At 44.6% G+C, this 22,118-nt stretch overlaps 12 non-coding genes across 12 annotated transcripts; all 12 read left to right on the top strand.

Moving 5' to 3' along the window:
* Window positions 1-124: 124 nt before the first annotated feature.
* LOC141229050 (U2 spliceosomal RNA) lies at window positions 125-315 on the top strand. The gene has a single exon (XR_012295804.1). It is a non-coding gene; the product is annotated as a U2 spliceosomal RNA (small nuclear RNA).
* A 1,114-nt stretch (window positions 316-1,429) lies between these two features.
* On the top strand, window positions 1,430-1,620 carry LOC141229103 (U2 spliceosomal RNA). The gene has a single exon (XR_012295856.1). It is a non-coding gene; the product is annotated as a U2 spliceosomal RNA (small nuclear RNA).
* A 1,115-nt stretch (window positions 1,621-2,735) lies between these two features.
* On the top strand, window positions 2,736-2,926 carry LOC141229049 (U2 spliceosomal RNA). Its single transcript, XR_012295803.1, has one exon. It is a non-coding gene; the product is annotated as a U2 spliceosomal RNA (small nuclear RNA).
* Window positions 2,927-4,041: 1,115 nt separating this feature from the next.
* LOC141229217 (U2 spliceosomal RNA) lies at window positions 4,042-4,232 on the top strand. Its single transcript, XR_012295947.1, has one exon. It is a non-coding gene; the product is annotated as a U2 spliceosomal RNA (small nuclear RNA).
* A 1,112-nt stretch (window positions 4,233-5,344) lies between these two features.
* LOC141229216 (U2 spliceosomal RNA) lies at window positions 5,345-5,535 on the top strand. The gene has a single exon (XR_012295946.1). It is a non-coding gene; the product is annotated as a U2 spliceosomal RNA (small nuclear RNA).
* Window positions 5,536-12,301: 6,766 nt separating this feature from the next.
* LOC141229215 (U2 spliceosomal RNA) lies at window positions 12,302-12,492 on the top strand. The gene has a single exon (XR_012295945.1). It is a non-coding gene; the product is annotated as a U2 spliceosomal RNA (small nuclear RNA).
* Window positions 12,493-13,607: 1,115 nt separating this feature from the next.
* Window positions 13,608-13,798, top strand: LOC141229214 (U2 spliceosomal RNA). The gene has a single exon (XR_012295944.1). It is a non-coding gene; the product is annotated as a U2 spliceosomal RNA (small nuclear RNA).
* Window positions 13,799-14,913: 1,115 nt separating this feature from the next.
* On the top strand, window positions 14,914-15,104 carry LOC141229213 (U2 spliceosomal RNA). Its single transcript, XR_012295943.1, has one exon. It is a non-coding gene; the product is annotated as a U2 spliceosomal RNA (small nuclear RNA).
* A 1,115-nt stretch (window positions 15,105-16,219) lies between these two features.
* LOC141229211 (U2 spliceosomal RNA) lies at window positions 16,220-16,410 on the top strand. The gene has a single exon (XR_012295941.1). It is a non-coding gene; the product is annotated as a U2 spliceosomal RNA (small nuclear RNA).
* A 1,115-nt stretch (window positions 16,411-17,525) lies between these two features.
* On the top strand, window positions 17,526-17,716 carry LOC141229210 (U2 spliceosomal RNA). Its single transcript, XR_012295940.1, has one exon. It is a non-coding gene; the product is annotated as a U2 spliceosomal RNA (small nuclear RNA).
* Window positions 17,717-18,831: 1,115 nt separating this feature from the next.
* Window positions 18,832-19,022, top strand: LOC141229209 (U2 spliceosomal RNA). Its single transcript, XR_012295939.1, has one exon. It is a non-coding gene; the product is annotated as a U2 spliceosomal RNA (small nuclear RNA).
* A 1,115-nt stretch (window positions 19,023-20,137) lies between these two features.
* LOC141229208 (U2 spliceosomal RNA) lies at window positions 20,138-20,328 on the top strand. Its single transcript, XR_012295938.1, has one exon. It is a non-coding gene; the product is annotated as a U2 spliceosomal RNA (small nuclear RNA).
* The last annotated feature ends 1,790 nt before the right edge of the window (window positions 20,329-22,118 follow it).

Raw genomic sequence — 22,118 nt, 5'->3', positions numbered from 1 at the left:
GCAGGCATGTAAGGGATCTAGAGGTTGACAACATGTCTTCTTAACGGGAGTCCAGGAGCTCATCTCCACAAATGGACTTTTCAGGATCCTTGGGTGGCTCCGTAGTTTGAAACTAATTCTGGTTATCGCTTCTCGGCCTTTTGGCTAAGATCAAGTGTAGTATCTGTTCTTATCAGTTTAATATCTGATACGTCCCCTATCTGGGGACCATATATTAAATGGATTTTTAGAACAGGGAGATGGAAAAAGAGCTTGCTCTGTCCACTCCACGCATTGACCTGGTATTGCAGTATCTCCAGGACCGGTGCACCCCTTCTTTAATGCAGTTTCTAAAATCAGAAAGAATTGAATTCAATGTTTTTTGTTCATTTTGCTTGTTTGTCGGATTTGGGGATGGACTCTTTGGCTTTGCTTTTCTTCTCCTCATTGGATTTTTCATGTTCAAAGTTGCAGAAGCCAGATTACAAGCTCATTTTGGTTCAACTTCAGCAACTGTGCATTGCATTGCCATGTAATGTGATGCAATGCTATCTTTCTAGCTCTCCCTTTTTACTTCCTTTTGGATAAACAGACATATTAGGCAAGCATTTTGGAGCTTTCACCTAAATAACTACAGGTGGTGAGATAAGCTGCACAATATAATTGACCTTTCAGTATATTGTTGCACACACACCATCTATTTAGCAAATGCCCTTGTTATCAACAGCAGCCTTTTAAACTCACCTGAGCTAACAGGTATGTGCGCTGGTTACTCTGCTGCGCTTAAAATTTCTTTTTTGGTTTGCTACAATGCCTTTTCTGAAACGTTGTCTCCTTCTGCTGGAACACTGACTTCTTTCATTTAATGCCTGCAGACTATAAAAGAGAACCCAACCCAAAAAGTTTGGTTGATTAGTCTGTGGCATTCTGTTAAACTGTTGCTTATGGCGGTCTCTGTGAGCTTCTCAGCGACATTCAGCCAGCCAGGTATCCTGCCTGCAGTAGATGGAATGTGGCAATGGAACGCTGGCTGCGCGTGTCATAATAGGCTCTGAGCCTTTATATACCTGTGCACAGCAGCAGCCACCTTCAGTCTGCTGCTGGACAGCCAGCAGCAGCAGCAGCAGGAGAGGTATGTAATCAGGAGCCCTCCTGCTAAGGGTAGACAGCTGCTCGTTCCACCCCACCCCCCACCTTAATTGGTTCTCCTCCCTTCCAACGGTGTTGAGGCGGGTGGGAACAGCAGGGGGTGAAGGTGCTGTGTTTAAAGAGGTGGAGTTATGCAGATCTAAAACGCGTGGATTGCAGCAGCAGCAAGCCGAAAAGTGCAGGCATGTAAGGGATCTAGAGGTTGACAACATGTCTTCTTAACGGGAGTCCAGGAGCTCATCTCCACAAATGGACTTTTCAGGATCCTTGGGTGGCTCCGTAGTTTGAAACCAATTCTGTTATCGCTTCTCGGCCTTTTGGCTAAGATCAAGTGTAGTATCTGTTCTTATCAGATTAATATCTGATACGTCCCCTATCTGGGGACCATATATTAAATGGATTTTTAGAACAGGGAGATGGAAAAAGAGCTTGCTCTGTCCACTCCACGCATTGACCTGGTATTGCAGTATCTCCAGGACCGGTGCACCCCTTCTTTAATGCAGTTTCAAAAATCAGAAAGAATTGAATTCAATGTTTTTTGTTCATTTTGCTTGTTTGTCGGATTTGGGGATGGACTCTTTGGCTTTGCTTTTCTTCTCCTCATTGGATTTTTCATGTTCAAAGTTGCAGAAGCCAGATTACAAGCTCATTTTGGTTCAACTTCAGCAACTGTGCATTGCATTGCCATGTAATGTGATGCAATGCTATCTTTCTAGCTCTCCCTTTTTACTTCCTTTTGGATAAACAGACATATTAGGCAAGCATTTTGGAGCTTTCACCTAAATAACTACAGGTGGTGAGATAAGCTGCACAATATAATTGACCTTTCAGTATATTGTTGCACACACACCATCTATTTAGCAAATGCCCTTGTTATCAACAGCAGCCTTTTAAACTCACCTGAGCTAACAGGTATGTGCGCTGGTTACTCTGCTGCGCTTAAAATTTCTTTTTTGGTTTGCTACAATGCCTTTTCTGAAACGTTGTCTCCTTCTGCTGGAACACTGACTTCTTTCATTTAATGCCTGCAGACTATAAAAGAGAACCCAACCCAAAAAGTTTGGTTGATTAGTCTGTGGCATTCTGTTAAACTGTTGCTTATGGCGGTCTCTGTGAGCTTCTCAGCGACATTCAGCCAGCCAGGTATCCTGCCTGCAGTAGATGGAATGTGGCAATGGAACGCTGGCTGCGCGTGTCATAATAGGCTCTGAGCCTTTATATACCTGTGCACAGCAGCAGCCACCTTCAGTCTGCTGCTGGACAGCCAGCAGCAGCAGCAGCAGGAGAGGTATGTAATCAGGAGCCCTCCTGCTAAGGGTAGACAGCTGCTCGTTCCACCCCACCCCCCGCCTTAATTGGTTCTCCTCCCTTCCAACGGTGTTGAGGCGGGTGGGAACAGCAGGGGGTGAAGGTGCTGTGTTTAAAGAGGTGGAGTTATGCAGATCTAAAACGCGTGGATTGCAGCAGCAGCAAGCCGAAAAGTGCAGGCATGTAAGGGATCTAGAGGTTGACAACATGTCTTCTTAACGGGAGTCCAGGAGCTCATCTCCACAAATGGACTTTTCAGGATCCTTGGGTGGCTCCGTAGTTTGAAACCAATTCTGGTTATCGCTTCTCGGCCTTTTGGCTAAGATCAAGTGTAGTATCTGTTCTTATCAGTTTAATATCTGATACGTCCCCTATCTGGGGACCATATATTAAATGGATTTTTAGAACAGGGAGATGGAAAAAGAGCTTGCTCTGTCCACTCCACGCATTGACCTGGTATTGCAGTATCTCCAGGACCGGTGCACCCCTTCTTTAATGCAGTTTCTAAAATCAGAAAGAATTGAATTCAATGTTTTTTGTTCATTTTGCTTGTTTGTCGGATTTGGGGATGGACTCTTTGGCTTTGCTTTTCTTCTCCTCATTGGATTTTTCATGTTCAAAGTTGCAGAAGCCAGATTACAAGCTCATTTTGGTTCAACTTCAGCAACTGTGCATTGCATTGCCATGTAATGTGATGCAATGCTATCTTTCTAGCTCTCCCTTTTTACTTCCTTTTGGATAAACAGACATATTAGGCAAGCATTTTGGAGCTTTCACCTAAATAACTACAGGTGGTGAGATAAGCTGCACAATATAATTGACCTTTCAGTATATTGTTGCACACACACCATCTATTTAGCAAATGCCCTTGTTATCAACAGCAGCCTTTTAAACTCACCTGAGCTAACAGGTATGTGCGCTGGTTACTCTGCTGCGCTTAAAATTTCTTTTTTGGTTTGCTACAATGCCTTTTCTGAAATGTTGTCTCCTTCTGCTGGAACACTGACTTCTTTCATTTAATGCCTGCAGACTATAAAAGAGAACCCAACCCAAAAAGTTTGGTTGATTAGTCTGTGGCATTCTGTTAAACTGTTGCTTATGGCGGTCTCTGTGAGCTTCTCAGCGACATTCAGCCAGCCAGGTATCCTGCCTGCAGTAGATGGAATGTGGCAATGGAACGCTGGCTGCGCGTGTCATAATAGGCTCTGAGCCTTTATATACCTGTGCACAGCAGCAGCCACCTTTAGTCTGCTGCTGGACAGCCAGCAGCAGCAGCAGCAGGAGAGGTATGTAATCAGGAGCCCTCCTGCTAAGGGTAGACAGCTGCTCGTTCCACCCCACCCCCCGCCTTAATTGGTTCTCCTCCCTTCCAACGGTGTTGAGGCGGGTGGGAACAGCAGGGGGTGAAGGTGCTGTGTTTAAAGAGGTGGAGTTATGCAGATCTAAAACGCGTGGATTGCAGCAGCAGCAAGCCGAAAAGTGCAGGCATGTAAGGGATCTAGAGGTTGACAACATGTCTTCTTAACGGGAGTCCAGGAGCTCATCTCCACAAATGGACTTTTCAGGATCCTTGGGTGGCTCCGTAGTTTGAAACCAATTCTGGTTATCGCTTCTCGGCCTTTTGGCTAAGATCAAGTGTAGTATCTGTTCTTATCAGTTTAATATCTGATACGTCCCCTATCTGGGGACCATATATTAAATGGATTTTTAGAACAGGGAGATGGAAAAAGAGCTTGCTCTGTCCACTCCACGCATTGACCTGGTATTGCAGTATCTCCAGGACCGGTGCACCCCTTCTTTAATGCAGTTTCTAAAATCAGAAAGAATTGAATTCAATGTTTTTTGTTCATTTTGCTTGTTTGTCGGATTTGGGGATGGACTCTTTGGCTTTGCTTTTCTTCTCCTCATTGGATTTTTCATGTTCAAAGTTGCAGAAGCCAGATTACAAGCTCATTTTGGTTCAACTTCAGCAACTGTGCATTGCATTGCCATGTAATGTGATGCAATGCTATCTTTCTAGCTCTCCCTTTTTACTTCCTTTTGGATAAACAGACATATTAGGCAAGCATTTTGGAGCTTTCACCTAAATAACTACAGGTGGTGAGATAAGCTGCACAATATAATTGACCTTTCAGTATATTGTTGCACACACACCATCTATTTAGCAAATGCCCTTGTTATCAACAGCAGCCTTTTAAACTCACCTGAGCTAACAGGTATGTGCGCTGGTTACTCTGCTGCGCTTAAAATTTCTTTTTTGGTTTGCTACAATGCCTTTTCTGAAACGTTGTCTCCTTCTGCTGGAACACTGACTTCTTTCATTTAATGCCTGCAGACTATAAAAGAGAACCCAACCCAAAAAGTTTGGTTGATTAGTCTGTGGCATTCTGTTAAACTGTTGCTTATGGCGGTCTCTGTGAGCTTCTCAGCGACATTCAGCCAGCCAGGTATCCTGCCTGCAGTAGATGGAATGTGGCAATGGAACGCTGGCTGCGCGTGTCATAATAGGCTCTGAGCCTTTATATACCTGTGCACAGCAGCAGCCACCTTCAGTCTGCTGCTGGACAGCCAGCAGCAGCAGCAGGAGAGGTATGTAATCAGGAGCCCTCCTGCTAAGGGTAGACAGCTGCTCGTTCCACCCCACCCCCCGCCTTAATTGGTTCTCCTCCCTTCCAACGGTGTTGAGGCGGGTGGGAACAGCAGGGGGTGAAGGTGCTGTGTTTAAAGAGGTGGAGTTATGCAGATCTAAAACGCGTGGATTGCAGCAGCAGCAAGCCGAAAAGTGCAGGCATGTAAGGGATCTAGAGGTTGACAACATGTCTTCTTAACGGGAGTCCAGGAGCTCATCTCCACAAATGGACTTTTCAGGATCCTTGGGTGGCTCCGTAGTTTGAAACCAATTCTGGTTATCGCTTCTCGGCCTTTTGGCTAAGATCAAGTGTAGTATCTGTTCTTATCAGTTTAATATCTGATACGTCCCCTATCTGGGGACCATATATTAAATGGATTTTTAGAACAGGGAGATGGAAAAAGAGCTTGCTCTGTCCACTCCACGCATTGACCTGGTATTGCAGTATCTCCAGGACCGGTGCACCCCTTCTTTAATGCAGTTTCTAAAATCAGAAAGAATTGAATTCAATGTTTTTTGTTCATTTTGCTTGTTTGTCGGATTTGGGGATGGACTCTTTGGCTTTGCTTTTCTTCTCCTCATTGGATTTCTCATGTTCAAAGTTGCAGAAGCCAGATTACAAGCTCATTTTGGTTCAACTTCAGCAACTGTGCATTGCATTGCCATGTAATGTGATGCAATGCTATCTTTCTAGCTCTCCCTTTTTACTTCCTTTTGGATAAACAGACATATTAGGCAAGCATTTTGGAGCTTTCACCTAAATAACTACAGGTGGTGAGATAAGCTGCACAATATAATTGACCTTTCAGTATATTGTTGCACACACACCATCTATTTAGCAAATGCCCTTGTTATCAACAGCAGCCTTTTAAACTCACCTGAGCTAACAGGTATGTGCGCTGGTTACTCTGCTGCGCTTAAAATTTCTTTTTTGGTTTGCTACAATGCCTTTTCTGAAACGTTGTCTCCTTCTGCTGGAACACTGACTTCTTTCATTTAATGCCTGCAGACTATAAAAGAGAACCCAACCCAAAAAGTTTGGTTGATTAGTCTGTGGCATTCTGTTAAACTGTTGCTTATGGCGGTCTCTGTGAGCTTCTCAGCGACATTCAGCCAGCCAGGTATCCTGCCTGCAGTAGATGGAATGTGGCAATGGAACGCTGGCTGCGCGTGTCATAATAGGCTCTGAGCCTTTATATACCTGTGCACAGCAGCAGCCACCTTCAGTCTGCTGCTGGACAGCCAGCAGCAGCAGCAGCAGGAGAGGTATGTAATCAGGAGCCCTCCTGCTAAGGGTAGACAGCTACTCGTTCCACCCCACCCCCCGCCTTAATTGGTTCTCCTCCCTTCCAACGGTGTTGAGGCGGGTGGGAACAGCAGGGGGTGAAGGTGCTGTGTTTAACCCCTTAAGCCCCGCGGGTGGTTTGCACGTTAATGACCGGGCCAATTTTTACAATTCTGACCACTGTCACTTTATGAGGTAATTACTCTCGAACGCTTCAACGGATCCCCCTGATTCTGAGATTGTTTTTTCGTGACATATTGTACTTCATGATTGTGGAAAAATTTCTTCGATATCACTTGCGTTTATTTGTGAAAAAAACGGAAATTTGGCGAAAATTTTGAAAATTTTGCAATTTTCAAAATTTGAATTTTTAAGCCCTGAAATCAGAGCGATATGTCACACAAAAGAGTTAATAAATAACATTTCCCACATGTCTACTTTACATCAGCACAATTTTGGAACCAAAATTTTTTTTTGTTAGGGAGCTATAAGGGTTAAAAGTTGACCAGCGATTTCTCATTTTTCCAACAAAATTTACAAAACCATTTTTTTAGGGACCACATCACATTTGAAGTCACTTTGAGGGGTCTTTATGACAGAAAATACCCAAAAGTGACACCATTCTAAAAACTGCACCCCTCAAGGTGCTCAAAACCACATTCAAGAACTTTATTAACCCTTCAGGTGCTTCACAGGAATTTTTTGAATGTGGAAGAAAAAAATGAACATTTAACTTTTTTCACAAAAATGTTAATTTAGACCCAATTTTTTTTATTTTCACAGGGGTAACAAGAAAAAATGGACCCCAAAATTTGTTGTGCAATTTCCCCTGGGCACGCAGATACCCAATATTTGGGGAAAAAATACTGTTTGGGCGCACGGCAGGGCTCGGAAGGGAAGGAGCGCTATTTGATTTTTTGATTGTAAAATTTGCTTGAATAATTAGCGGACGCCATGTTGTGTTTGGAGAGCCCATGTGTGCCCAAACTTTGGAGCTCCCCCACAAGTGACCCCATTTTGGAAACTAGACCCCCCAAGGCACCTTTCTAGATGCATAGTGAGCACTTGGAACCCCCAGGTGCTTCACAAATTGATTCGTAACAATGAAAAAGTGAAAAAAAAAAACACTTTTTCATTTTTATGAATCAATTTGTGAAGCACCTGAGTGTTCCAAGTGCTCACAATGCATCTAGATAGGTGCCTTGGGGGGTCTAGTTTCCAAAATGGGGTCACTTGTGGGGGAGCTCCAATGTTTGGGCACACAGCGGCTCTCCAAACGCAACATGGTGTCGCTAACAATTTGAGCCGATTTTCCGTTAAATTTGTTAGAGGACACCATGTTGCATTTAGAGAGTCCCTGTGTGCCCAAACATTGGAGCTCCCCCACAAGTGACCCCATTTTGGAAACTAGACCCCCCAAGGCACCTATCTAGATGCATAGTGAGCACTTGGAACCCCCAGGTGCTTCACAAATTGATTCGTAACAATGAAAAAGTGAAAAAAAAAACACTTTTTCATTTGTATGAATCAATTTGTGAAGCACCTGAGGGTTCCAAGTGCTCACTATGCATCTAGATAGGTGCCTTGGGTGGTCTAGTTTCCAAAATGGGGTCACTTGTGGGGGAGCTCCAATATTTGGGCACACAGCGGCTCTCTAAATGCAACATGGTGTCCGCTAACAAATTTAACGCAAAATTGGCTCAAATTGTTAGCGACACCATGTTGCGTTTGGAGAGCTGCTGTGTGCCCAAACATTGGAGCTCCCCCACAAGTGACCCCATTTTGGAAACTAGACCCCCCAAGGCACCTATCTAGATGCATAGTGAGCACTTGGAACCCCCAGGTGCTTCACAAATTGATTCGTAACAATGAAAAAGTGAAAAAAAAAACACTTTTTCATTTTTATGAATCAATTTGTGAAGCACCTGGGGGTTCCAACTGCTCACTATGCATCTAGATAGGTGCCTTGGGGGGTCTAGTTTCCAAAATGGGGTCACTTGTGGGAGAGCTCCAATGTTTGGGCACACAGGGACTCTCTAAATGCAACATGGTATCCGCTAACAAATTGAATGGAAAATCGGCTCAAATTGTTAGCGGACACCACATTGCGTTTGGAGAGCTTCTCTGTGCCCAAACTTTGGAGCTCCCCCACAAGTGACCCCATTTTGGGAACTAGACCCCCCAAGGCACCTTTCTAGATGCATAGTGAGCACTTGGAACCCCCAGGTGCTTCACAAATTGATTCGTAATAATGAAAAAGTGAAAAAAAAAACACTTTTTCATTTTTACGAATCAATTTGTGAAGCACCTAGGGGTTCCAAATGCTCACTATGCATCTAGATAGGTGCCTTGGGGGGTCTAGTTTCCAAAATGGGGTCACTTGTGGGGGAGCTCCAGTGTTTGGGCACACAGGGACTCTCTAAATGCAACATGGTATCCGCTAACAAATTGAATGGAAAATCGGCTCAAATTGTTAGCGGACGCCACATTGCGTTTGGAGAGCCCCTCTGTGCCCAAACTTTGGAGCTCCCCCACAAGTGACCCCATTTTGGAAACTAGACCCCCCAAGGCACCTTTCTAGATGCATAGTGAGCACTTGGAACCCCCAGGTGCTTCACAAATTGATTCGTAATAATGAAAAAGTGAAAAAAAAAACACTTTTTCATTTTTACGAATTAATTTATGAAGCACCTAGGGGTTCCAAGTGCTCACTATGCATCTAGATAGGTGCCTTGGGGGGTCTAGTTTCCAAAATGGGGTCACTTGTGGAGGAGCTCCAATGTTTGGGCACACAGGGACTCTCCAAATGCAACATGATATCCGCTAACAATTTGAGCCGACAATTTGTTAGCGGATATCATGTTGCATTTGGAGAGTCCCTGTGTGCCAAAACATTGGAGCTCCCCCACAAGTGACCCCATTTTGGAAACTAGACCCCCCAAGGCACCTATCTAGATTCATAGTGAGCACTTGGAACCCCAGGTTCTTCACAAATTGATTCATAAAAATGAAAAAGTGTTTTTTTTTTCACTTTTTCATTTTTACGAATCAATTTGTGAAGCACCTGGGGGTTCCAAGTGCTCACTATGCATCTAGAAAGGTGCCTTGGGGGGTCTAGTTTCCAAAATGGGGTCACTTGTGGGGGAGCTCCAAAGTTTGGGCACAGAGGGGCTCTCCAAACGCAATGTGGTGTCCGCTAACAATTTGAGCCGATTTTCCATTCAATTTGTTAGCGGATACCATGTTGCATTTAGAGAGTCCCTGTGTGCCCAAACATTGGAGCTCCCCCACAAGTGACCCCATTTTGGAAACTAGACCCCCCAAGGCACCTATCTAGATTCATAGTGAGCACTTGGAACCCCAGGTGCTTCACAAATTGATTCATAAAAATGAAAAAGTGTTTTATTTTCACTTTTTCATTTTTACGAATCAATTTGTGAAGCACCTGGGGGTTCTAAGTGCTCACTATGCATCTAGATAGGTGCCTTGGGGGGTGTAGTTTCCAAAATGGGGTCACTTGTGGGGGAGCTCCAATGTTTGGACACACAGGGGCTCTCCAAACGCAACATGGCGTCCGCTAACAATTTGAGCCGATTTTCCATTCAATTTGTTAGCGGACACCATGTCGCGTTTGGAGAGCCCGTGATGTGCCTAAACAGTGGAGCTCCCCCACAAGTGTCCCCATTTTGGAAACTATACCCCTCAAAGATTTTATTAAGGTGTATAGTGAACATTTTGAACCCAGAGGTACGGCACATTATTTGTTTACATTAGGTCATCATATTGAATAAGTTTTCATTATTCTTGAGCGCAAGTGCTCGCTACTTGAGTTTGCATCGGGTACTCAGGTATGCACCATGTACAGCGTGTGCTCGAGTGACATGCTCGAGTCCCTGCTCCGCATGTTTCACGGTTATTAGACACCCAAAAAAAAACATGCGGGGATCGCTCGTGCATGGCAGGCAATCCCCGTAAAGTTTTTTGGCCGCGAAGCATATGGGGCAGAGACTCGAGCATGTCACTCAAATACCCACGATACTAAATGCATACCAGAGCACCCGATGCAAACTCAAGTAGCGAGCACTTGCTCTCAACACTAGTCGCCATATCGTCATCTTTTTTTCTTACTTTTGAAAAAAATCCCAACCCCAGCCCTAACCCTAGCACAACCCTAGCCCCAGCACAACCCTAGCCCCAGCACAACCCTAGCCCCAGCACAACCCTAGCCCCAGCACAACCCTAGCCCCAAACCCAGCCCTAACCCTAGCCCAATCCTAACTCAAGAGTTTATTTTTGACGCCGTTCCTTGTGCGGTATAAGTGATTAGACGACTTTATTCTTCGGGTCGGTGTGATTACAGCAATGCCAGAATCATATGGGGTTTTTATGACTGACAGCTGTCACACACTAAAAGACGCATTTTTTGTAAAATCTAGTTTTTGCATCGCCATATTTTGAGAGCTATAATTTTTCCAGATTTTGGCAGACAGTCATGTGACGGCTCGTTTTTTGCGGGATGACTTGACGTTGTTATTGGTGCCATTTTCAGGCACGTGACATTTTTTGATCGCTTTCTATTCCGATTTTTGGGAGGCAGAATAAACAAAAACCAACAATTCAGGAATTGTTTTTTTTTTTTTTTTTTATTCTGTTCCGCGTGTGGTAAAATTGATGAGGCAGCTTTACTCTTCGGGTCAGTACGTTTACAGCGGTACCACATTTGTATCATTTTTCTATGTTTTGGCGCTTATACACAATAAAAGCTATTTTATAGAAAAAAATATTTTTTAGTATCGCTTTATTCTGAGAGCTATAACTTTTTTATTTTTCGGCTGATGGAGCTATATGGTGGCTTGTTTTTTGCGGGACGAGATGACGTTTTCAGCGGTATCATTTTTATTTATATGCGTCTTTTTGATCGCGTGTTATTCCACTTTTTGTTTGGCGGTATGGTGATAAAGCACTGTTTTTTGCTTGTTTTTTTTTTTTTTTTTTTTACCGTGTTCACTGAAGGGGTTAACTAGTGGGACAGTTTTATAGGTCAGGTTGTTCCGGACGCGGCGATACCAAATATGTGTACTTTTATTGTTTTTTTTTTATTTTTTTTATAATAATATTTATTGATGGGTACATTATATTTTTATTTTTGGTGTATTATTTTTTTTATTTTTTTATAATATTTTTGCACATTTTTTTTTTTTTTTTTTCCCACTTTCACACAGTTTATACACTTTATTACTTTGTCCCACTCTGGGACTTTCACTTTTTTTTTTCTGATCGCCTGCATGGCACAGGAATGGAGCACCATCCCTATGCCATGAAGGCTGTCAGAAGTGCACAGTGTGAAGATTGCTTGGAGATGCACTGCGCATGTCCAAGCAATCTTCCTGCTCTCTGGTGACCCGGATGTTGTCATGACGACATCGGGTCGTCATGGCAACACCCGGGAAGCCTTTGCAGACTGCGCTGGAAGCCGGAAGAGGAGGTGAGTATCGCCGATCACCTCCCCTTGCCCCCGCAATGCCGCGATCGACTTCGATCGACTTCGATCGCAGCATCGCGGGGGTTAATGTGCTGGGAGCGGTGCGTGACCGCTCCCTGCACATAGTACCGGGTGTCAGCTGTGACAATCAGCTGACACCCGGCGGCGATCGCGCCCGCACATCCTGTGTGCGGGCGCGATCGCGATGACGTACTAATACGGGTCTGGCTCTTAAGTCCCAGGGCACAGACGCGTATTAGTACGTCAGATGTTATTAAGGGGTTAAAGAGGTGGAGTTATGCAGATCTAAAACGCGTGGATTGCAGCAGCAGCAAGCCGAAAAGTGCAGGCATGTAAGGGATCTAGAGGTTGACAACATGTCTTCTTAACGGGAGTCCAGGAGCTCATCTCCACAAATGGACTTTTCAGGATCCTTGGGTGGCTCCGTAGTTTGAAACCAATTCTGGTTATCGCTTCTCGGCCTTTTGGCTAAGATCAAGTGTAGTATCTGTTCTTATCAGTTTAATATCTGATACGTCCCCTATCTGGGGACCATATATTAAATGGATTTTTAGAACAGGGAGATGGAAAAAGAGCTTGCTCTGTCCACTCCACGCATTGACCTGGTATTGCAGTATCTCCAGGACCGGTGCACCCCTTCTTTAATGCAGTTTCTAAAATCAGAAAGAATTGAATTCAATGTTTTTTGTTCATTTTGCTTGTTTGTCGGATTTGGGGATGGACTCTTTGGCTTTGCTTTTCTTCTCCTCATTGGATTTTTCATGTTCAAAGTTGCAGAAGCCAGATTACAAGCTCATTTTGGTTCAACCTCCGCAACTGTGCATTGCATTGCCATGTAATGTGATGCAATGCTATCTTTCTAGCTCTCCCTTTTTACTTCCTTTTGGATAAACAGACATATTAGGCAAGCATTTTGGAGCTTTCACCTAAATAACTACAGGTGGTGAGATAAGCTGCACAATATAATTGACCTTTCAGTATATTGTTGCACACACACCATCTATTTAGCAAATGCCCTTGTTATCAACAGCAGCCTTTTAAACTCACCTGAGCTAACAGGTATGTGCGCTGGTTACTCTGCTGCGCTTAAAATTTCTTTTTTGGTTTGCTACAATGCCTTTTCTGAAACGTTGTCTCCTTCTGCTGGAACACTGACTTCTTTCATTTAATGCCTGCAGACTATAAAAGAGAACCCAACCCAAAAAGTTTGGTTGATTAGTCTGTGGCATTCTGTTAAACTGTTGCTTATGGCGGTCTCTGTGAGCTTCTCAGCGACATTCAGCCAGCCAGGTATCCTGCCTGCAGTAGGTGGAATGTGGCAATGGAACGCTGGCTGCGCGTGTCATAATAGGCTCTGAGCCTTTATATACCTGTGCACAGCAGCAGCCACCTTCAGTCTGCTGCTGGACAGCCAGCAGCAGCAGCAGCAGGAGAGGTATGTAATCAGGAGCCCTCCTGCTAAGGGTAGACAGCTGCTCGTTCCACCCCACCCCCCGCCTTAATTGGTTCTCCTCCCTTCCAACGGTGTTGAGGCGGGTGGGAACAGCAGGGGGTGAAGGTGCTGTGTTTAAAGAGGTGGAGTTATGCAGATCTAAAACGCGTGGATTGCAGCAGCAGCAAGCCGAAAAGTGCAGGCATGTAAGCGATCTAGAGGTTGACAACATGTCTTCTTAACGGGAGTCCAGGAGCTCATCTCCACAAATGGACTTTTCAGGATCCTTGGGTGGCTCCGTAGTTTGAAACCAATTCTGGTTATCGCTTCTCGGCCTTTTGGCTAAGATCAAGTGTAGTATCTGTTCTTATCAGTTTAATATCTGATACGTCCCCTATCTGGGGACCATATATTAAATGGATTTTTAGAACAGGGAGATGGAAAAAGAGCTTGCTCTGTCCACTCCACGCATTGACCTGGTATTGCAGTATCTCCAGGACCGGTGCACCCCTTCTTTAATGCAGTTTCTAAAATCAGAAAGAATTGAATTCAATGTTTTTTGTTCATTTTGCTTGTTTGTCGGATTTGGGGATGGACTCTTTGGCTTTGCTTTTCTTCTCCTCATTGGATTTTTCATGTTCAAAGTTGCAGAAGCCAGATTACAAGCTCATTTTGGTTCAACTTCAGCAACTGTGCATTGCATTGCCATGTAATGTGATGCAATGCTATCTTTCTAGCTCTCCCTTTTTACTTCCTTTTGGATAAACAGACATATTAGGCAAGCATTTTGGAGCTTTCACCTAAATAACTACAGGTGGTGAGATAAGCTGCACAATATAATTGACCTTTCAGTATATTGTTGCACACACACCATCTATTTAGCAAATGCCCTTGTTATCAACAGCAGCCTTTTAAACTCACCTGAGCTAACAGGTATGTGCGCTGGTTACTCTGCTGCGCTTAAAATTTCTTTTTTGGTTTGCTACAATGCCTTTTCTGAAACGTTGTCTCCTTCTGCTGGAACACTGACTTCTTTCATTTAATGCCTGCAGACTATAAAAGAGAACCCAACCCAAAAAGTTTGGTTGATTAGTCTGTGGCATTCTGTTAAACTGTTGCTTATGGCGGTCTCTGTGAGCTTCTCAGCGACATTCAGCCAGCCAGGTATCCTGCCTGCAGTAGATGGAATGTGGCAATGGAACGCTGGCTGCGCGTGTCATAATAGGCTCTGAGCCTTTATATACCTGTGCACAGCAGCAGCCACCTTCAGTCTGCTGCTGGACAGCCAGCAGCAGCAGCAGCAGGAGAGGTATGTAATCAGGAGCCCTCCTGCTAAGGGTAGACAGCTGCTCGTTCCACCCCACCCCCCGCCTTAATTGGTTCTCCTCCCTTCCAACGGTGTTGAGGCGGGTGGGAACAGCAGGGGGTGAAGGTGCTGTGTTTAAAGAGGTGGAGTTATGCAGATCTAAAACGCGTGGATTGCAGCAGCAGCAAGCCGAAAAGTGCAGGCATGTAAGGGATCTAGAGGTTGACAACATGTCTTCTTAACGGGAGTCCAGGAGCTCATCTCCACAAATGGACTTTTCAGGATCCTTGGGTGGCTCCGTAGTTTGAAACCAATTCTGGTTATCGCTTCTCGGCCTTTTGGCTAAGATCAAGTGTAGTATCTGTTCTTATCAGTTTAATATCTGATACGTCCCCTATCTGGGGACCATATATTAAATGGATTTTTAGAACAGGGAGATGGAAAAAGAGCTTGCTCTGTCCACTCCACGCATTGACCTGGTATTGCAGTATCTCCAGGACCGGTGCACCCCTTCTTTAATGCAGTTTCTAAAATCAGAAAGAATTGAATTCAATGTTTTTTGTTCATTTTGCTTGTTTGTCGGATTTGGGGATGGACTCTTTGGCTTTGCTTTTCTTCTCCTCATTGGATTTTTCATGTTCAAAGTTGCAGAAGCCAGATTACAAGCTCATTTTGGTTCAACTTCAGCAACTGTGCATTGCATTGCCATGTAATGTGATGCAATGCTATCTTTCTAGCTCTCCCTTTTTACTTCCTTTTGGATAAACAGACATATTAGGCAAGCATTTTGGAGCTTTCACCTAAATAACTACAGGTGGTGAGATAAGCTGCACAATATAATTGACCTTTCAGTATATTGTTGCACACACACCATCTATTTAGCAAATGCCCTTGTTATCAACAGCAGCCTTTTAAACTCACCTGAGCTAACAGGTATGTGCGCTGGTTACTCTGCTGCGCTTAAAATTTCTTTTTTGGTTTGCTACAATGCCTTTTCTGAAACGTTGTCTCCTTCTGCTGGAACACTGACTTCTTTCATTTAATGCCTGCAGACTATAAAAGAGAACCCAACCCAAAAAGTTTGGTTGATTAGTCTGTGGCATTCTGTTAAACTGTTGCTTATGGCGGTCTCTGTGAGCTTCTCAGCGACATTCAGCCAGCCAGGTATCCTGCCTGCAGTAGATGGAATGTGGCAATGGAACGCTGGCTGCGCGTGTCATAATAGGCTCTGAGCCTTTATATACCTGTGCACAGCAGCAGCCACCTTCAGTCTGCTGCTGGACAGCCAGCAGCAGCAGCAGCAGGAGAGGTATGTAATCAGGAGCCCTCCTGCTAAGGGTAGACAGCTGCTCGTTCCACCCCACCCCCCGCCTTAATTGGTTCTCCTCCCTTCCAACGGTGTTGAGGCGGGTGGGAACAGCAGGGGGTGAAGGTGCTGTGTTTAAAGAGGTGGAGTTATGCAGATCTAAAACGCGTGGATTGCAGCAGCAGCAAGCCGAAAAGTGCAGGCATGTAAGGGATCTAGAGGTTGACAACATGTCTTCTTAACGGGAGTCCAGGAGCTCATCTCCACAAATGGACTTTTCAGGATCCTTGGGTGGCTCCGTAGTTTGAAACCAATTCTGGTTATCGCTTCTCGGCCTTTTGGCTAAGATCAAGTGTAGTATCTGTTCTTATCAGTTTAATATCTGATACGTCCCCTATCTGGGGACCATATATTAAATGGATTTTTAGAACAGGGAGATGGAAAAAGAGCTTGCTCTGTCCACTCCACGCATTGACCTGGTATTGCAGTATCTCCAGGACCGGTGCACCCCTTCTTTAATGCAGTTTCTAAAATCAGAAAGAATTGAATTCAATGTTTTTTGTTCATTTTGCTTGTTTGTCGGATTTGGGGATGGACTCTTTGGCTTTGCTTTTCTTCTCCTCATTGGATTTTTCATGTTCAAAGTTGCAGAAGCCAGATTACAAGCTCATTTTGGTTCAACTTCAGCAACTGTGCATTGCATTGCCATGTAATGTGATGCAATGCTATCTTTCTAGCTCTCCCTTTTTACTTCCTTTTGGATAAACAGACATATTAGGCAAGCATTTTGGAGCTTTCACCTAAATAACTACAGGTGGTGAGATAAGCTGCACAATATAATTGACCTTTCAGTATATTGTTGCACACACACCATCTATTTAGCAAATGCCCTTGTTATCAACAGCAGCCTTTTAAACTCACCTGAGCTAACAGGTATGTGCGCTGGTTACTCTGCTGCGCTTAAAATTTCTTTTTTGGTTTGCTACAATGCCTTTTCTGAAACGTTGTCTCCTTCTGCTGGAACACTGACTTCTTTCATTTAATGCCTGCAGACTATAAAAGAGAACCCAACCCAAAAAGTTTGGTTGATTAGTCTGTGGCATTCTGTTAAACTGTTGCTTATGGCGGTCTCTGTGAGCTTCTCAGCGACATTCAGCCAGCCAGGTATCCTGCCTGCAGTAGATGGAATGTGGCAATGGAACGCTGGCTGCGCGTGTCATAATAGGCTCTGAGCCTTTATATACCTGTGCACAGCAGCAGCCACCTTCAGTCTGCTGCTGGACAGCCAGCAGCAGCAGCAGCAGGAGAGGTATGTAATCAGGAGCCCTCCTGCTAAGGGTAGACAGCTGCTCGTTCCACCCCACCCCCCGCCTTAATTGGTTCTCCTCCCTTCCAACGGTGTTGAGGCGGGTGGGAACAGCAGGGGGTGAAGGTGCTGTGTTTAAAGAGGTGGAGTTATGCAGATCTAAAACGCGTGGATTGCAGCAGCAGCAAGCCGAAAAGTGCAGGCATGTAAGGGATCTAGAGGTTGACAACATGTCCTCTTAACGGGAGTCCAGGAGCTCATCTCCACAAATGGACTTTTCAGGATCCTTGGGTGGCTCCGTAGTTTGAAACCAATTCTGGTTATCGCTTCTCGGCCTTTTGGCTAAGATCAAGTGTAGTATCTGTTCTTATCAGTTTAATATCTGATACGTCCCCTATCTGGGGACCATATATTAAATGGATTTTTAGAACAGGGAGATGGAAAAAGAGCTTGCTCTGTCCACTCCACGCATTGACCTGGTATTGCAGTATCTCCAGGACCGGTGCACCCCTTCTTTAATGCAGTTTCTAAAATCAGAAAGAATTGAATTCAATGTTTTTTGTTCATTTTGCTTGTTTGTCGGATTTGGGGATGGACTCTTTGGCTTTGCTTTTCTTCTCCTCATTGGATTTTTCATGTTCAAAGTTGCAGAAGCCAGATTACAAGCTCATTTTGGTTCAACTTCAGCAACTGTGCATTGCATTGCCATGTAATGTGATACAATGCTATCTTTCTAGCTCTCCCTTTTTACTTCCTTTTGGATAAACAGACATATTAGGCAAGCATTTTGGAGCTTTCACCTAAATAACTACAGGTGGTGAGATAAGCTGCACAATATAATTGACCTTTCAGTATATTTTTGCACACACACCATCTATTTAGCAAATGCCCTTGTTATCAACAGCAGCCTTTTAAACTCACCTGAGCTAACAGGTATGTGCGCTGGTTACTCTGCTGCGCTTAAAATTTCTTTTTTGGTTTGCTACAATGCCTTTTCTGAAACGTTGTCTCCTTCTGCTGGAACACTGACTTCTTTCATTTAATGCCTGCAGACTATAAAAGAGAACCCAACCCAAAAAGTTTGGTTGATTAGTCTGTGGCATTCTGTTAAACTGTTGCTTATGGCGGTCTCTGTGAGCTTCTCAGCGACATTCAGCCAGCCAGGTATCCTGCCTGCAGTAGATGGAATGTGGCAATGGAACGCTGGCTGCGCGTGTCATAATAGGCTCTGAGCCTTTATATACCTGTGCACAGCAGCAGCCACCTTCAGTCTGCTGCTGGACAGCCAGCAGCAGCAGCAGCAGGAGAGGTATGTAATCAGGAGCCCTCCTGCTAAGGGTAGACAGCTGCTCGTTCCACCCCACCCCCCGCCTTAATTGGTTCTCCTCCCTTCCAACGGTGTTGAGGCGGGTGGGAACAGCAGGGGGTGAAGGTGCTGTGTTTAAAGAGGTGGAGTTATGCAGATCTAAAACGCGTGGATTGCAGCAGCAGCAAGCCGAAAAGTGCAGGCATGTAAGGGATCTAGAGGTTGACAACATGTCTTCTTAACGGGAGTCCAGGAGCTCATCTCCACAAATGGACTTTTCAGGATCCTTGGGTGGCTCCGTAGTTTGAAACCAATTCTGGTTATCGCTTCTCGGCCTTTTGGCTAAGATCAAGTGTAGTATCTGTTCTTATCAGTTTAATATCTGATACGTCCCCTATCTGGGGACCATATATTAAATGGATTTTTAGAACAGGGAGATGGAAAAAGAGCTTGCTCTGTCCACTCCACGCATTGACCTGGTATTGCAGTATCTCCAGGACCGGTGCACCCCTTCTTTAATGCAGTTTCTAAAATCAGAAAGAATTGAATTCAATGTTTTTTGTTCATTTTGCTTGTTTGTCGGATTTGGGGATGGACTCTTTGGCTTTGCTTTTCTTCTCCTCATTGGATTTTTCATGTTCAAAGTTGCAGAAGCCAGATTACAAGCTCATTTTGGTTCAACTTCAGCAACTGTGCATTGCATTGCCATGTAATGTGATGCAATGCTATCTTTCTAGCTCTCCCTTTTTACTTCCTTTTGGATAAACAGACATATTAGGCAAGCATTTTGGAGCTTTCACCTAAATAACTACAGGTGGTGAGATAAGCTGCACAATATAATTGACCTTTCAGTATATTGTTGCACACACACCATCTATTCAGCAAATGCCCTTGTTATCAACAGCAGCCTTTTAAACTCACCTGAGCTAACAGGTATGTGCGCTGGTTACTCTGCTGCGCTTAAAATTTCTTTTTTGGTTTGCTACAATGCCTTTTCTGAAACGTTGTCTCCTTCTGCTGGAACACTGACTTCTTTCATTTAATGCCTGCAGACTATAAAAGAGAACCCAACCCAAAAAGTTTGGTTGATTAGTCTGTGGCATTCTGTTAAACTGTTGCTTATGGCGGTCTCTGTGAGCTTCTCAGCGACATTCAGCCAGCCAGGTATCCTGCCTGCAGTAGATGGAATGTGGCAATGGAACGCTGGCTGCGCGTGTCATAATAGGCTCTGAGCCTTTATATACCTGTGCACAGCAGCAGCCACCTTCAGTCTGCTGCTGGACAGCCAGCAGCAGCAGCAGCAGGAGAGGTATGTAATCAGGAGCCCTCCTGCTAAGGGTAGACAGCTGCTCGTTCCACCCCACCCCCCGCCTTAATTGGTTCTCCTCCCTTCCAACGGTGTTGAGGCGGGTGGGAACAGCAGGGGGTGAAGGTGCTGTGTTTAAAGAGGTGGAGTTATGCAGATCTAAAACGCGTGGATTGCAGCAGCAGCAAGCCGAAAAGTGCAGGCATGTAAGGGATCTAGAGGTTGACAACATGTCTTCTTAACGGGAGTCCAGGAGCTCATCTCCACAAATGGACTTTTCAGGATCCTTGGGTGGCTCCGTAGTTTGAAACCAATTCTGGTTATCGCTTCTCGGCCTTTTGGCTAAGATCAAGTGTAGTATCTGTTCTTATCAGTTTAATATCTGATACGTCCCCTATCTGGGGACCATATATTAAATGGATTTTTAGAACAGGGAGATGGAAAAAGAGCTTGCTCTGTCCACTCCACGCATTGACCTGGTATTGCAGTATCTCCAGGACCGGTGCACCCCTTCTTTAATGCAGTTTCTAAAATCAGAAAGAATTGAATTCAATGTTTTTTGTTCATTTTGCTTGTTTGTCGGATTTGGGGATGGACTCTTTGGCTTTGCTTTTCTTCTCCTCATTGGATTTTTCATGTTCAAAGTTGCAGAAGCCAGATTACAAGCTCATTTTGGTTCAACTTCAGCAACTGTGCATTGCATTGCCATGTAATGTGATGCAATGCTATCTTTCTAGCTCTCCCTTTTTACTTCCTTTTGGATAAACAGACATATTAGGCAAGCATTTTGGAGCTTTCACCTAAATAACTACAGGTGGTGAGATAAGCTGCACAATATAATTGACCTTTCAGTATATTGTTGCACACACACCATCTATTTAGCAAATGCCCTTGTTATCAACAGCAGCCTTTTAAACTCACCTGAGCTAACAGGTATGTGCGCTGGTTACTCTGCTGCGCTTAAAATTTCTTTTTTGGTTTGCTACAATGCCTTTTCTGAAACGTTGTCTCCTTCTGCTGGAACACTGACTTCTTTCATTTAATGCCTGCAGACTATAAAAGAGAACCCAACCCAAAAAGTTTGGTTGATTAGTCTGTGGCATTCTGTTAAACTGTTGCTTATGGCGGTCTCTGTGAGCTTCTCAGCGACATTCAGCCAGCCAGGTATCCTGCCTGCAGTAGATGGAATGTGGCAATGGAACGCTGGCTGCGCGTGTCATAATAGGCTCTGAGCCTTTATATACCTGTGCACAGCAGCAGCCACCTTCAGTCTGCTGCTGGACAGCCAGCAGCAGCAGCAGCAGGAGAGGTATGTAATCAGGAGCCCTCCTGCTAAGGGTAGACAGCTGCTCGTTCCACCCCACCCCCCGCCTTAATTGGTTCTCCTCCCTTCCAACGGTGTTGAGGCGGGTGGGAACAGCAGGGGGTGAAGGTGCTGTGTTTAAAGAGGTGGAGTTATGCAGATCTAAAACGCGTGGATTGCAGCAGCAGCAAGCCGAAAAGTGCAGGCATGTAAGGGATCTAGAGGTTGACAACATGTCTTCTTAATGGGAGTCCAGGAGCTCATCTCCACAAATGGACTTTTCAGGATCCTTGGGTGGCTCCGTAGTTTGAAACCAATTCTGGTTATCGCTTCTCGGCCTTTTGGCTCAGATCTGTAATGGGTCTAGTCATTTGGCTGTCTGTGCGTTAACTCTTGGCCCTGTGGCATCGCCATTTTATGGCTTAAGCCACTTGCTGCTATAAGGAGTTGGCCAGTAGACACGACTAGCGATAATGGGACGCATTCGATACGCTGGGCCCGGTGAGGCTCGAGTGAAGTTTGGAATCCAGATTGATGTGGAAGAAGGCAAAGAAGGAATCTTTACCCTCAGCTTCGTGGTGAAGGAGATTTTGTTTGGACTCCTTGAAGTGAAGAAGGAAGAAATCTTGTGCCTCCAGCAATTCAAAAGCAAGTATAATCTTGTATTTACTTCTATGGCTGTTTGCAACAATTTCTATGATTGTTTGAAAAAGAATCTGGACAATCAATATTTGGATGGGCTGACTTTTGTCATCTTGTATTGCTCCAAAGAGGTACCTCTGACTGTTTTCATGTACAACCCACATGTGGACTTGGCTTTGATTTATGCCTTTCTAAATAGGCACTGCTATATTACCAAGGTGGCAGTAAAAGTCATGAATGAGGAGGAACTATGGACCGGTAAATATCGTTTCATGGTCAAGTTCCGGGAAAGTCCTGATGAACCAGGGGGTATACATTATCCTCCATCAAATTTTTCCATTGGGAGTGAGCGGGGTTA

Source organism: Phyllobates terribilis, unplaced genomic scaffold (genome assembly GCF_046119375.1).
Source record: "Phyllobates terribilis strain yellow unplaced genomic scaffold, ASM4611937v1 Scaffold_455__1_contigs__length_1453912, whole genome shotgun sequence".
Classification (NCBI taxonomy): domain Eukaryota; kingdom Metazoa; phylum Chordata; class Amphibia; order Anura; family Dendrobatidae; genus Phyllobates; species Phyllobates terribilis.
This window is presented reverse-complemented; position numbering and strand designations above follow the sequence as displayed.